The 15,570-nt window shown below is 31.6% G+C and overlaps 1 long non-coding RNA gene across 1 annotated transcript; it reads left to right on the top strand.

The window, feature by feature from the left end:
• The first annotated feature begins 1,083 nt into the window (after nucleotides 1-1,083).
• Nucleotides 1,084-8,935, top strand: LOC126878906 (uncharacterized). Its single transcript, XR_007695868.1, has 2 exons — nucleotides 1,084-1,529; nucleotides 6,518-8,935. It is a non-coding gene; the product is annotated as an uncharacterized LOC126878906 (long non-coding RNA).
• The last annotated feature ends 6,635 nt before the right edge of the window (nucleotides 8,936-15,570 follow it).

Here is a 15,570-nt window from a genome sequence, read left to right as displayed (position 1 = left end):
AATTCTCTACAAGTATTCTCTCATGACTTTTGATGTAAAATAATTAGGGAAGCAGGAATTCAACAATTCAGAATTTTACATTGAGTTTCCTATGGCCCTTTTTACGATTCACCACCCGGTATAAGATTAAAATGTGTACTATTTGTCTAATTATTTCATAATAACACAAATAATACACATATATACACAATAACATAACACACATTCAATAGGGCTTTTCATCGATTGTCATTTGTTTCGAGCTTCTGTCATGTGTCACATAATATTAATATATCTACGTCATACGTCTTTGGTTTGATATATACCAATAACGTATGACGTAGATATATTAAGGGGTCATATACGTTTCTCGAGCTTAAAAAGTAGTCTAAATGTAATGATAAATTGTACGAAAACTACTGGGCTAATTGATTTCATTTTTTTTTTAATTTTAAAGGTGGACATAAAACATATGTTAAAAGTTAAAAAATAATTAAGAACATGGCGGCTGCATCCAGTGGCGTAGAATGTGTTTTTTCTTTTCAGGTCAAACGGTGGGCATGATAACTGCTTAACCGCTCGTCCGATTAACTGCATTTTTGGCATACATATTCTAAATTATATTTACTATCGTGTGACGAGAGCTTTTTTGATTAAATTTAACCATTTTCGAATAGCAATAAAAAAATAGACTATTTTTTTGGTGAGAATTACGACTTTTTTAAAATTTCTACCATTTCCGTAATCTTTTTTTTTTTCTTAAATTCCTCTCGTCACACGAGAACTATTACTCTACAAAATGATAACAAATAAACAATTTTTGTTTCAGATAAATATTACGAGCTGAATCATGTCCACCGTTTGGTCTGAAAAAAAAAAACACGTTCTACTCCACTGGACACAGCCGCCATGTTTTTAATTATTTTTTAACTTTTAACATTATGTTTTATGCTCCTTAAAAGTCCACCTTTAAAATTAAAAAAAATGAACTCAATTAGCCCAATAGTTTTCGTACAATTTATCCGTATATGACCCCTTAATATTATGTGACACATGACAGAAGCTCGAAACAAATGACTGTGAATGAAAAGCCCTATGATCGAAAATCATTTAACAATATGGGAATGTAAACTCTTGTGACGTAAAGTCAAAAATATAAGTCTCCCCACCTCCGTCGGACAAGACAACCGTAATAAAGTCTAATAACCGTGGGTACATACAGAACTGACAGAACTAATACAAACCAAACGTCCAAGAATATTCCTTTTTGCTCTATTGATTTGATTCAGTTCAAAATTTCGTTGGCCGAGTATAATTTCTAAAAAGGGAATAAAAAAATCTGTGGAATGAAAATAAACCTTCAGACTTCAGATTATTTATAGAAAAAATGGGGTGGCGGGAGGAGGAATGTAGAAAATAGGAAGCTATTAAAAGTAATAGATGGTAATATAGCACTAGTAAATTTAGATTTTGGCAGAGTATCCTTTAAACTGCAAAATTAGTGCAAATACCAGCTCCCATCCTAAAATGTCAGTGCTGTCAAGAATATCGTAAGTAATTCAAATATTTTAATCAAATATTGGCCCCGTTTATTATTTTAGGAATATTACGGTTGTTTAATATGGATCCCAGGATTTATAGGTAAACAAGGAATTTTGTAGATTTTGTCTGAAAATTAAAATTTTAGGTAACCATTCTTTATACAAATAATGTACCTTTGAAGGGTATTTTTTATAGATTTATTTTGTATAATACCTGTCTCATGCCTTATATTAGATTAATAATTTTTAATCTTAATGAAATAGTAGGTGGGGGCAAAGGTAGGCATTTTCTAAATTTTCATCTCTAGTGAATCTCCTAATGCTTGAATTGGCACAGAGTATAGATGAAAGTGAAAATGATACATTTTGTAATCATATTAGGCAAATGGAAATTCTTCAATATTATTTTTGTAGGGTTGCTAACTTTTTGAAAAAGAAAATGTAAATGCCTACAGTACGCATGTGCATACTTTTGCAGATTTGAGACATTTTGCAATTGAGACAAAATTAGCTGATAGAATATCAAGCTCAACTTGATATTCACTTTGAAGATTGACTTGAAACATGCATTTGCCAAGTCTACCTCACTGCAGGCAAAAGTACGCACTGTGAACGTTTGCCCTCATTTCAACATTCAAAGTGTGTACCTTTGCCCCATTTGTGTGAGTACTTTTGCCCCATCCGGCAACCAATAATATATCTAACCTCAATATGAAACTATGCACATATGAACTTCAAACTGTCATGTAGAAGAAGACTTCTAACAATAAACTTTCAACATGCCTAACCAATAATAATCTGAGTTTGAAAGATTACGAATTAGAATCAATCAATTTTTAAGAAAAATTAGATCAAAAGGTACAAAAATAATTTTTACCTCATTTTTGTTTTTGTGTTCGCCCTGATTGTGCCAAAGTTTCTCATCCAATGCTACTGAGTGAGTAGTACAAACATATGCCACAAGATGTTGTCGCCAACATATAAGAAGTTACTGAAAAATGTAAGTGCGTACCTTTGCCCCGTGCATACTTTTGCCCCTCCTACCCTATACTTATTTTTTCCATGAAATAATTTCTTTAAAAATTTCTATGAAATAAGTTTTTTATTCAGAATACTATATTATGATGGGAAATAAGCCACAATTTTACTAAAAAAATAATTTTATTAACGTTTCGACACCCAAATCAGGTGTCGTTGTCAGAATACAAAAAATATTAATGAATTAAACAAAAATGTTGTTGCTTAGTAAAAAAAATCTTCTAATAATTTATTGAATCTGACTCATTTATATCGACAATTCAGACATATATGATACATTTTAAAGTAGAAGACTTTAAAATGATATTGCCAATATTTATGAGTTGTGTTCCTGGGACGACTTTACTGGAAGATAGTTCATTCGATTACATGAAATCAACCCCAACTCAAGAATATCCGTCACAAAAAAAATCATAACATATGATCTGCCTTTAAAAAGACAACCACATGCAATGGTGACAGTAAAATTCTCGCGTTAGAGATTCCAGTAGTAAATCATGAGGGGAAAACCGGGAAAAAAACCTGTGCCACTATCCCGATGTCGTAAGTATTAGGTCTGATTTAGTTTACTCTCAAAACTAATAACAAATTCTGACCTTAATATGTACATATTATGTTATTTTAAATTATAAATAATATTAATAATACTAGATATTATATAAATAATACTAAAATATAAAATATGCACTAACTCCATATGTTATTGACTTCTAATCGTGGTACTTTCTTTCTATTGACTTCCTCTTTTAGGATAGGTAACCACATCCTACTGCATATGCGTGTTGACATATTTGAGATCTATCAAATTCTCTATTTTTAATATAAGACTGATGTTCACTTATTGTAACGTTTAATGGTCTTGATGTGTCACCTAAATAAAATTGTTCGCATTCACAAGGTATTTTATAAATTCAATATTTTGTTCTTTCTTGTTCACTGTTAGGTTTAGTTTTAGATAGAATAGATCTCAATGTGTTTGTTATTTTGAATGTTGTTGAAATGTTCAATTTATTTCCTATTGTTTTAAGTTTCTCGAATAGTCCTTTTATATATGGTATTGATCTTTTCCTCGTATTATTTCTTGTGAATGCTATAGGATCCTGTTCTAAGTTGTTCTGTTCCATTCGATCCAATCTTGACAATTCCTTATTTATAAATGATTAAGGATAATCATTTTTTAATAAAACAGATGTTAACAATTGTTTTTCTTCTAAGAATGAATTTTCGTTAGAACAAGTAATTTTGGCTCTATCATATAAGGATTTAATGATTCCCTTTTTAACGTTGATGTGATTTGATTTGCAATTGAGATATCTGTTGGTGTGTGTTGGTTTTCTATACACTTGAGTCTCATATCCAGTATCCTTCTTTGAGACTAAAATATCGAGGAAAGGCAGGGTGTTTTTATATTCCTTTTCCATTGTAAATTTTATTGTCTCTTCTTGATCGTTTATAATATTTAGGAATGTATCCAACAGTTCTGATCTATGAGGCCATATTGAAAGCACATCATCTACATATATCCACCATACTGTGGGTTTTAAATTTTGTTTAGAAATTATATCAGTTGTGAAATCCTCCATAAATATATTAGCCAATAATGGAGATAAAGAAGAGCCCATTGCTAGACCAAAATTTTGTTTATAGAATTCATTATTTAGTTGAAAATAGGTATTAGTACATAATGTCAATAACTCACATTATAGCTGATACATTTAGTCTTGTCCTAGTTGTCAATGTATTTATCATTCTCTAATTTCGTTTTGATTATGTTTAAAGTTTTATCTAATGGCACATTTGTAAATAAACTGTTTATGTTAAAACTTACTAGAATATTATTTGGAATAAATTCAATATTTGATAAATTGTTTAAAAAATGTGTATTTTTTATAAATGTGCCATTATTATTGGCAAATGGTTTTATAATGTTTAATAAAAATTTTGATAGTTCACTACAAGGAGAATTGATGGTACTACAAATGAGTCAAAGTGGTATATTCGCTTTATGAAGTTTCGGCACTCCATAAAAATGTGGTGTCTTACTGTAATGAATTGTCATTAATTTTCTTTGATAGTATGTTAAATCATCTTTAAAGAATAAAGTTCTATATATCTTGTTTTCCAGTGTCTTCGTTGGATCCTTCATTAATTTGGTATAACGTCCATTTGTTATTAGATCTGTAATTTTGCCCTCATATTTTACTAAAATTGTGGCTTATTTCCAATCAAAACTAGTTAATTGCAAAAATGCCAAAAGAAAATGGCTTCAAAACAATAGGTTTGTTCGTAGTACGTTCCAAACGATCAGCAACCGTTGCCAACCATCAGACGCATGCACAGTTAACAGTTAGCGCTGCGCAGTTAACAGGTAGCGTTCGTATACTACGAACTTCGTATACTACGAACAAACCTAATACTATATTATGATCTTAATAAATTTTATATTTATTTATTTAGTGTATGGCTACATCACAGTTTTTGTGTACAAGTAGAGAGGACTGTGGACACTACATTACAAACAGTAAATAACAATAATTATTAATTTTTACAAATTATTTATTAATAATAATTATTTACAAAACATTTACATAATTATTTATACAGGGTGTCCAAAATTTTTTTATTAAATTAAATTATTTGACAAAAAAGAAGTAGAAGGACACCCTGTATAAATAATTATATAAATGTTTATATTACTGAATAGAGAATTGAAGAACCTTTCAAATGAGCTAGCACACGACCCCTATTCTCATTTAAAAAAATCATCGATTACGTCATCACGCCCAGATGGATGACGTCACTAGTATACCATATATGCCACAATATCATAACTTAAAAGTAAAAGTCGACCTGTTTCGGGATTTTTCCTTAAAGTCGTCGGTTTACGAAATAACGAATTTATTCCTTTCATTTGCACCATACTGTCAGTGGAAAATAGTGTCGCGCACGCTTGATCAGCAATTAAAAAACAAAGGAATTTTGAATATTGTATTGCAAAAGCTCTTCCAGATTTCATCAATAGATGTTTAAAGAATATCTAACTACCTTGGCAACATTCAAATTTTCAGTTTTTCACATAGTTTTTGAGAGTTAAAAATGGCCAATTTCGCAGTTTTTCAATTTTTAATCGCTTATATGTTAAAAACTATCAACTTTAGAGAAATGTCACTAAAGACTTTTTCTGTTTGGAATGATCCAAAAAACCTGAAAAAAACTTTGTTCCATACAAAAAAAATAATTTTAGGAAAAAACAAAAAAAAAACGTTTAAAAAATTTTTGACCCACTTTTGGTCCTGGCAACATGCAAATTTGTTAAAATGGGTCCTTTTTGAGTAAGATTGATGCGCAGTGGCTTTCTGGACTAAAACAAAAATTTAATTTACAAAATTTGTCAACTAAATTTGAATATACGTATTATCTATATATTCAATTGATTCTTTCAGAAAGAAATCGGGCGGATTGGCAGAGCATTTGATAGGGCATTCCTTCACTAACTGTTTGTATTGTAGCACCACAATCGCAATTTGCAGAGGTTATCTTCACCCATTCACTTATGTGTATGTTCAAATTTATGTTTATGTAATTGACAAATTGATTATGTCAGACTACGAAAATGTCCCATAAATTTTGTCAGACAGAACTTCCAATTGATTTGCTACCCTTTCATTAAACTCTCATCCAAAAATCAGACTGCTGATTTACCACCAACATAATTCCTGTCATTTGACATGTTCTATGTGCGGTCTGATTTACCACCAACATAATTCCTGTCATTTGACATGTTCTATGTGTCGGACTTATTATAATGCCCAACATATTTGTCAGACAAACATTTTTTCATATAGGTATTATATGTATAAAGTTTGCTATTGAATAAACTTAAAAACAACATGCTAGTTTTCAGAATCATAAACTTGTCAGGATGACACGTTCTACAATTAAAACTTTCCCTGTTCCAGTGTTCCCATACATCAAAGTTTGTCCGACTAGACACCGTTAAGCTACTAACAAATTTCCAGCTTGCTATTAATAGACTTTTTTTGGTACGTGGGATCCAGGCCTAAAATAACAAGTTTTAAATTATAATTGTATATAACTACATATATCAAATAAACCAAACAACACAATTATAAATTTTTCTACAATAACTATATGAAATTAAGACATGTAAATTTTATGGTTTTTGTATATACTCCCGTTATTCTTAGTTTTTAAATCAAAAAGTATGTAACAGGAAGTTTATATCAGCTATTCGTCGTCCTAATCTGTAAACTGTGTAACTCCATAATTACCTGAAAATGAGTTATTACTACTATCTGTTTCAAAAAGTCCCTACTTATCGTTTAAAAAAGGACTGACCTGCATTATTTTACTCGATCAGTAAATAGCGACCTCTTCGTATACACCGCGTCTCCCTTGCTACAAAACGTAGTATGAAAAATACATAACTCCCTACTTTGTCCTACCTACCACACAAAGATAGACAATGTAAATTTTGGGGAGGTAAAGGTAAAGGATATCCAGGCCTAAAGGATATCCAGGATGACACGCAGGATTCTACGTTCCGCTCGCAACAACTTCAGGTTTTGTAGTCTATTGCTATTGAATATACAATAGAGGCCTGATTTGTACTCAATGACGGGTCGAATGTAGGCCTTGTAAGTGTGGATGAGCGTTTTCGTGTCTGTCTTGCCAATTTTCCCAGAGAGAGGGTGGAGTAATCTGGCTCTATTTCTTACCCTATCTAAAGTTGCCTTTAGATCTGCATCCCAGTTGGGAGTCCTGGTAAACAGAACTCCCAAGTAGGTTGTAGTCTGGCTGAGCAAAAGCATTTCTCCCATCAGCCTCACTGGGAATTGGTCGTCCTCATGTCTAATGATTCTTGATGACACAGTGGGGGCGCGAAATACAATGGTTGTTGTTTTGTTCGCGTTTAGTGTTACTCTCCACTTACAACACCATTCCTCGACCGCGTTTAACAGAGCTTAGGCTCTTCTATGGATGAGTGGTGGGTTGTATCGTGTAGTTGTTGTGAGCAGAGCCGTATCGTCAGCATAGAGAAACAACCGGGTGCCTGGGATATTTTGATTTGAGAGGTCACTGTTGTAGATTATGTACAACAGTGGTGCTATAACTGATCCTTGGGGAACTCCAGCTTGTGGAGTAAAAGGGGTTGATCTTTGATCGCTTCCTTTCACTCTTACAGTTTGGTCATGGAGATATGAATGTACAATTTTTGTGAATTGTAATGGTAGCCCGATGTCAATTAGCTTCCAACCGGCGTTGATGGTTTGTGAGATTTTAGTGGTAAAGTCAATCAATGCATGTTTAGTAGATTTACCGTTTTGGAATCCGTATTGAAATTTTGGGATGATGTTGTGGGTTTCGAGAAAGTCGTTGAGCCTCTCTTTTAAGATTAGCTCAAGAACTTTGCCCAAAGTGTTTATGAGAGAGATAGGTCTATAGGATTTCACGTCGGTACGGGGTTTACCTTTTTCAGGTAACATGATTGTGTTGGCTACTTTCCAAGGAGTAGGAAAGTAGCTTCTTTTGATGCATGCATTGAAGATTTTAGTGAGAAGAGAGAAAATACTCTCAGGAAGTTTCTTAAGGCTTATTCGACTGATGCAGTCAGGTCTGGGAGCGCTATTTTTGCCTTGGCGGCAAAAGCTCTCCGTTTCCCTGTTGGTGAGGGGATCCATGATTGGGTCATGGACCGGAATGTGAAAATTGAGAGTATTTCTGACTATGAATTGTGTTGAGTTTAAATATGCGATCAAAGTTCGGGTTGTCAGGGGTTTGAAAGTTATTTTGAAGCGAATTTTTGAATGCTTCTGCTTTCTCTTCTGGGGAGTTAATGATTTGGTTGTTGACCAACAGATGAGAAGGTTGAGATAGTTTTTGTTTTGTTAGGACTTTGAATTTGTTCCAGAATTTACTTCCGTCTCTGTAATCTAGTTTTGAGGTAGTATCTTCCCACCGGCGGCGAGCCGTTACGTCAGATATTTCTCTCTACCACACAACTGACCTATCACTATTTAGAAAGTGATATTTTCAAGAAAAAGTTGGTGGTAAGTAATATTTAAATACTTATTAAACAATATACAAATAATGTTAGTGATATGTGTATCTATAAAATATTTCCGTTCCACCATCCTATCTTTTAAAATGGTAGGATACGTAGTATTCATATTAGTCATATTTAGAGAGATAGTTTTTGTGTCTCCTGTAAAATTAGGATAAATGGAGTTAACCAGCTTATAGATTAGGTCGACATATTAATAATGGAGTATTTACATTGTTGTTACCTTATGATTACCAACACTTTATGGTTTGGACTACTACTAGTATTGTAACAATAAAACTATCAGTTCTTTTATACGAATTTATTTTAACAAACTTACAGATCAAATTTATCATATACACTAAACCACTCCTAATTATGAGCATGCTTATAGTAGGGGAGGAAAGTATGCTAAATGCTAAATGTGCAGTCACTCGAGCGCTTTGGGGACCTATTTGGTTGTGAAGAGTAGGTTCTAAAATCAAAAAAAGTTAAGTAAAATTTTACATTTTAGTGGAGACTTCCCATTTTTTAATTTAATTTTCCATTTCCAACAATCGTTTTTTCCGATTATAGCGCCATCTATCCCTAATTCGAAAAAATGTTTCTAATAAAAGTTACTTATTTTTATGCAAAGAATCCAAATCTGCAATAAAAAATGTGGGCTCCCATTTAAGATTTTAAAGTATCCCCCACCCCACCTCCGTGGGGGGTCGTGTTTGGTACCATCCGATAGATTTTTCAAAAATATTGAATAAGTGTATTTTGCAGTTTTTCGATTTAATGTTTATTTTGCGAAATATCGCGGGATTTGTATTTAAAATTTTAAATTTACCCCCCACCACTCTCCGTGGGGGGTCATGTTTGGTATGTTTCGATAGATTTTTGAAAAATATTGAACACATAGTTTTTAGTTTTTCGGTTAGTGCAGTCACTGAAGGTTTTCATCTCCGATTTCGTTGAACCTTCATCGATTTTCATGAAAATTGGTGAGTAGTTAGAGGATACCTCAAGGAACAAAGGTGACATGATGCCAACTTGCGCTTTTACCCTGGGGGTGGATGCCACCCCTTCTCGGGGGTGAAAATTATTTAATTAAAAATAATATAAGTCCATAGAGGGACAAATTATAAGCAAAATTTGTTATATAAAGTTATTAAAATAAATCAACACTTTTTGAGTTATTAAAGACTAAAGATTTTATTTTTTTCGTAAAAAAATGCATGATTTAACTCGGTTTTTCACGTATAAATCAAAAACTATAAGCTTTTACAAAAAAGTTATTATTACTGAAATTGAAGATAATAAAAAAATGAATACATTTCTCATATAAAGAACTAACCTTATGTTAGTTCAAAGGGAGTTTTTGGCAATTGAATGCGTATTTTTTTCGACGAGTACTCAAATCTAAGTATTCAAGCTTAAATAACAGGAAAACGATGCAATGTATAAAATATTCCTGCTAAACATTTGTCAAAGTACTTCGGAATACCTATCAAATGAGTTTCAGAACAAGGTAATAGCGTCAAAATTAAGCAAGTTATAATGAAAATAAAAGAACCGTTTCGAATTTTTTAGGAAAAAATGAAAAATAAAACACGCCATTTCCACAAAAATTAAAATTTATAGTAATCCTAACAAAAACTTCTTTATATTAGCATAAGTAATGTTTTCGATAATCTTGACCGGTGTAGAATGCATATTTTTGAAAAAAAGATATAATTTAAAAAAATCATAATTTTTAAAATTATTGTAATTCTCATATTCTTTTGATTACTCCAAAAATACTCAATATACGTAAAAAATTATATACAGCGTGTCTACTTAAGTTGGAAACATATGGGAAACTTTTTTATTATTAATTTTACGAAAAAAAGTTATTCTTCATAAAAAGTTCTGCATGCTCTAAAACTTAGGATTCAATCATTAGATATAAAATTTTATCAATATTATACGAGGTATGTCAAAAAATATGAATTTCGTTCAAGGGTAAAGTACCTTTATTTCTCTAAATGTCGAAAATTCTTATTATGAAAAATTGTTTGGAATTAAAAACTAAGATCAAATATGCAAGTATATGCTTCTAATTGAAAAAAAAAATTTTTCCAAACTTTTCTTAAATTTATGGATACTTAACTTCGTTTTTATTTATTACACATAAGATTACTCTTTTATTATTACTTTACGAAAAAAAGGTATACTTTATAAAAATCTCTGTATGTCCTAAGCCCTAAGATGCAACCATCAGATATCACATTTCATTAATTTTATACGAAGTATGTCAAAAAATATAAATTTCACTCAGGAGTAAAGTACCTTTATTTTCACAATATTGAAAATTGTTATTACAAAAAGTTGTTTAGAATTAAAAACAATGTTTCAATATGCACTTAAATCCTTTTAATTGAAATATTGTGAAATATAAAGGTACATAATATAATCATTAGCAAAATTCATATTTTTTGACAAACCTCGTATAAAATTAAAAAAAAATGTGTGTGTGTACTTTGTCCGCACGTAAGAAGTTATACTTCTATTATAATATATTCTAACTTCATATTATGATTTCAACGAAATCAATATACCTATGTACTTTAAACAGTATAAAAAAAAGGATATGACTTTGTCAGGATTTGAACAGGGGACCTCTCGATCCCTAGGCGAATGCTCTACCGATCGGCTACCACGGCTTTTGTATTCAGTGGATCATTTCTCGGACATAATTACAATCTCGGTGACAGATACTTTAAATGAAAATAAACATTTTCAATAATACTTATTAGGAGGAAGACAAATCCACAGACATAAAAATTATAATAAATATATTTACTAAAAACACTAATAATATATTCTTTTCACGCACACCTTATTTGTGCTACATAATTTAAAAGATGTAGCGACTATTTAATACCAAACTGTCCGTGTGCGCATGCGCTGGGGAATGTAAAAATTCACCCTCGTGCCTAAAGAAGTATAACTTCAAAAAAGTTGATATATCATGGTTGTATCTTAGTTTTTAGACCATGCAGAGCTTTTTATGAAGAATAACTTTTTTTCGTAAAATGAATAATAAAAGAGTTATCATATTTGTAATAAATAAAAACGATGTTGGGTATTCGTAAATTTGAGAAAATTTTGTATTTTTTTTCAATTAGAAGCATGTAGATCTTAGTTTTTAATTCCAAACAACTTTCCATAATAAGAATTTTCGATATTCAGAGAAATAAAGGTACTTTACCCTTGATCGAAATTCATACTTTTTGACATACCTCGTATAATATTGATAAAATTTGATATCGAATGATTAAATCTTAGGTTTTAGAGCATGCAGAACTTTTTATGAAGAATAACTTTTTTTCGTAAAATTAATAAAAAAGTTTCCCATATGTTTCCAACTTAAGTAGACACGTTGTATAACCAAATTTTAGTTTTTTCTGTGCCAAATATTTCACCTGTCTTACTATTTTTATAGAGTAAAAAATAACCGAGATAGAAACGTTTAAGGTTGATACGAACCCTCAATTAATTTGTTTCTGATCCTAGAGATGGCTCTACTGTAGCATGTTAATGTGGTAACATTTTCAACTTATTGTAGATTTCTACATGATGACTCAATAATAATGTAGAAACCTGAACACTTTTTTATCCTTACACCCATTGGCTCAATTGTCTTTGTTGCCAAATTGTTTAGACAGTCATTTTATCAAGGCCTAATAACAATGTAATGTTAGCAAGAAACATTTAGTCCATGTTGTGAGGCCGCTCCCGTCTGAAAAAAATATGATTCGGTTTCTCTGCGGATTCCTATTCAAAAATGTTCCCTTTAATGAAATATGAAGAGTGCAAGGCGAACTTTTTGGCGAGAATTTGTTGAAACAATTTTTTTTAAAGAAATTCAAAAGATTACCCTTTTTTGCTCCGAAATATATTTTTTTTAGGTTTTTGGCCATTCTAAACAAGAAAGGTATCGTGTCATTTTTCTCAAAAGTTGATAGTTTTCGAGTTAGGGGCAATTTAAAATCTGAAAAATGCGATAATACTCATTTTCGAAGCTTAAAAACTCAGATTTATTATATCTGAATATATCTGTAATAAAATTCTGAAGAGTAGTCGGTTCTATCTTCAATTTAGATCTCTTCTATCTTTTTAAAATGTTATGCGTCCATCCAATTTTAATGCCGGTGCGGCTATTTCAATAATCTTCTATTTTGCACCGGAAAATATTTTTTAAGGTTTTTCGGGTAATACTAAATAAAAAAAAGTTTCTTTTCATTGTTCTGACAAGTTAACAGTTTTTGAGTTATAAGCGATTTAAAATCTGAAAAATGAGAACATACGCATATTATAGCGCGAACATACGATTGAGTTACACTAAATACCAATTAACTTCTCATTAGCGGAAGTTACAGTTGATTCATAGACGTAATATACACACACCGGCAAAATTAGCCGAACACCTTAAAAATGGGACATGTTTGATGTCTCGAATTTTCTAAACCAGTGGTCCGATTCGAGTGATTCTTTTAGTATGTTATAGCCTTATTATTTAAGAATATCTCTGTGATAATATTGTTGCTATACAGGTAAATATCATTTTATACCGGGTGTACAAATCATACTGTGTTTTTTCTTAAAGTTTGGAACACCCTGTGGAATATTCTAGCATATGTAAACTATTAAAATTAAAACTCAATTGTAGACTTAGGCTTTCTTCACATTCTTCTGTTCGATTCATTTAATTATGTGGGATAATAAAAGAGTTAGGTGCGTTGACAACTATCCATGTTTTTTATCAATAAATCCTCATAGTACCTATTGGATTGTGAAGAGTATGTGCTAAAACCAGAAACATGTTAAGTTAAGTTTTCCATAAAGTGGGGACTTTTCATTTTTTAATTTAATTTTGCATTTGAAATAATCGTTTTTTTTCGATTATAGCGCTATCTATCCATAATTCGAAAAAATTAGTCGAATTAGAGTTGCTTATTTTTACGTAAAGAATCCAAATCTGCAATAAAAATTGGGGGCTCCTATTTAAGATTTTAAATTAAATCCCCCACCCCACCTTCGTGGGGGCTCGTATTTGGTGCCATTCGATACATTTTTCAAAAATATTGAATACATGTATTTTGCAGTTTTACGATCTGATGTTCATTTCGCGAAATATCGTATTTAAACTTTTTAATTTACCCCTCACCCCTTTCCTTGGGGGTTCGTTTTTGGTATCATTCGATAGACTTTTGAAAAATATTAAACAAATATTTTTTAGTTTTACGATCTGACGTTCATTTCGCAAAATATTCGCTTTTTTTGTGAAACTTTGTGACTCGCCCATTTTCTTAGGCCACGTTCAAATTGTCAGATTTTTTAAATATACACTATTTTTCTGAGGATAGATTTTTCTTCGGATCTCCCTTAACGAACTCCCCTGTATTAAGAACCAATATTATGGTAGAGGTACACTTACAGGGTACAAGGTTTCTCACTATTTGCTTATGTTGGACAATAAAAAAGTTATGTGGGTTAACAACTAGCCATGTTTTACATCAATAACTCCTCATTTTCTGCTTAGTTTAATAAACAATTGTGCGTTAACAACTAGCCATGTTTTCCATCAATAACTCGTCATTTTCTGCTTAGTTTAATAAACAATTGTGCGTTAACAACTAGCCATATTTTCCATCAATAACTCCTCATTTTCTGCTTAGTTTAATAAACAATTCTAAACTAGGCTATGAGAAAGTTTCACAAAAAAAGCGAATATTTCGCGAAATAAACGTCAGATCGAAAAACTAAAAAATTCGTGTTAATATTTTTCAAAGATCTATCGAATAATACTAAACACAATATCTCTCGGAGAGGGGGGGGGGGGTAAATTAAAAATTTTAAATACGATATTTTGCGAAATGAACATCAGATCGTAAAACTGCAAAATACACGTATTCAATATTTTTGAAAAATCTATCGAATGGCACCAAACACGAGCCTCCACGGAGGTGGGGTGGGGGATTTAATTTAAAATCTTAAATAGGAGCCCCCAATTTTTATTGCAGATTTGGATTCTTTACGTAAAAATAAGCAACTTTAATTCGACTAATGTTTTCGAATTATGGATAGATAGCGCTATAATTGGAAAAAACGATTGGTGGAAATGGAAAATTAAATTAAAAAATATCCCACACTTTATGGGAAACTTATCTTAACTTTTTTTGGTTTTAGCACCCACCCTTTACAATCCAATAGGTCCCCATAACGCTCGAGTAACTGCAAATTTAGCATACTTTCCTCCCCTACTATGAGGATTTATTATTAATGAAAACATGGCTAGTTGTTAAAGCTCATAACTTTTTTATTTTCCAACATAAGCAAATGAATCAAAAAAGAAAATGTTAAGAAAGCCTAACGCTATAATAGAGTTTTAATTTCAATATTTTATATATGCTAGAATATTCCACAGGGTGTTTCGAACTTGAAGAAAAAAAACACAGTATGATTGTTACACCCGGTATAAAATGACATTTACCTGTCTAGCAACAATATTATTACACTGACATTCTTAAATAATAAGGCTATAATACACTAAAAGAGTCACTCAAATCGGACAACAGGTTTAGAAAATTCGAGACATCAAACATGTCCCATTTTTAAGGCGTTCGGCTAATTTTGCCGGTGTGCTTGTATATTAACACTGTTATATTTATAATATTGTTAATATAAATATTATGTCTACCACTTCAGTTGGATGAGTTAAGATAAATTCAGCAATTCTGCAATTTCCGTTACAAGATACAACTGCACACATCTCGCGCGAAGAGCAATCACACAAGTGGTTTCGATGTCATCCATTGCAAAACGGATGCAATTCAGCGACTTTTAAATCGCAGCCGAGGCACCCTCTAGATTTTCTGCGACAGCGATTTTTTTGTCGCCGCGACTACAAATCGCAAG

Source organism: Diabrotica virgifera, chromosome 1 (assembly GCF_917563875.1).
Source record: "Diabrotica virgifera virgifera chromosome 1, PGI_DIABVI_V3a".
NCBI classification, from domain to species: domain Eukaryota; kingdom Metazoa; phylum Arthropoda; class Insecta; order Coleoptera; family Chrysomelidae; genus Diabrotica; species Diabrotica virgifera.
Note: the sequence above shows the minus strand (reverse complement) of the source record. Positions and strands in the feature narration are given on the sequence as shown.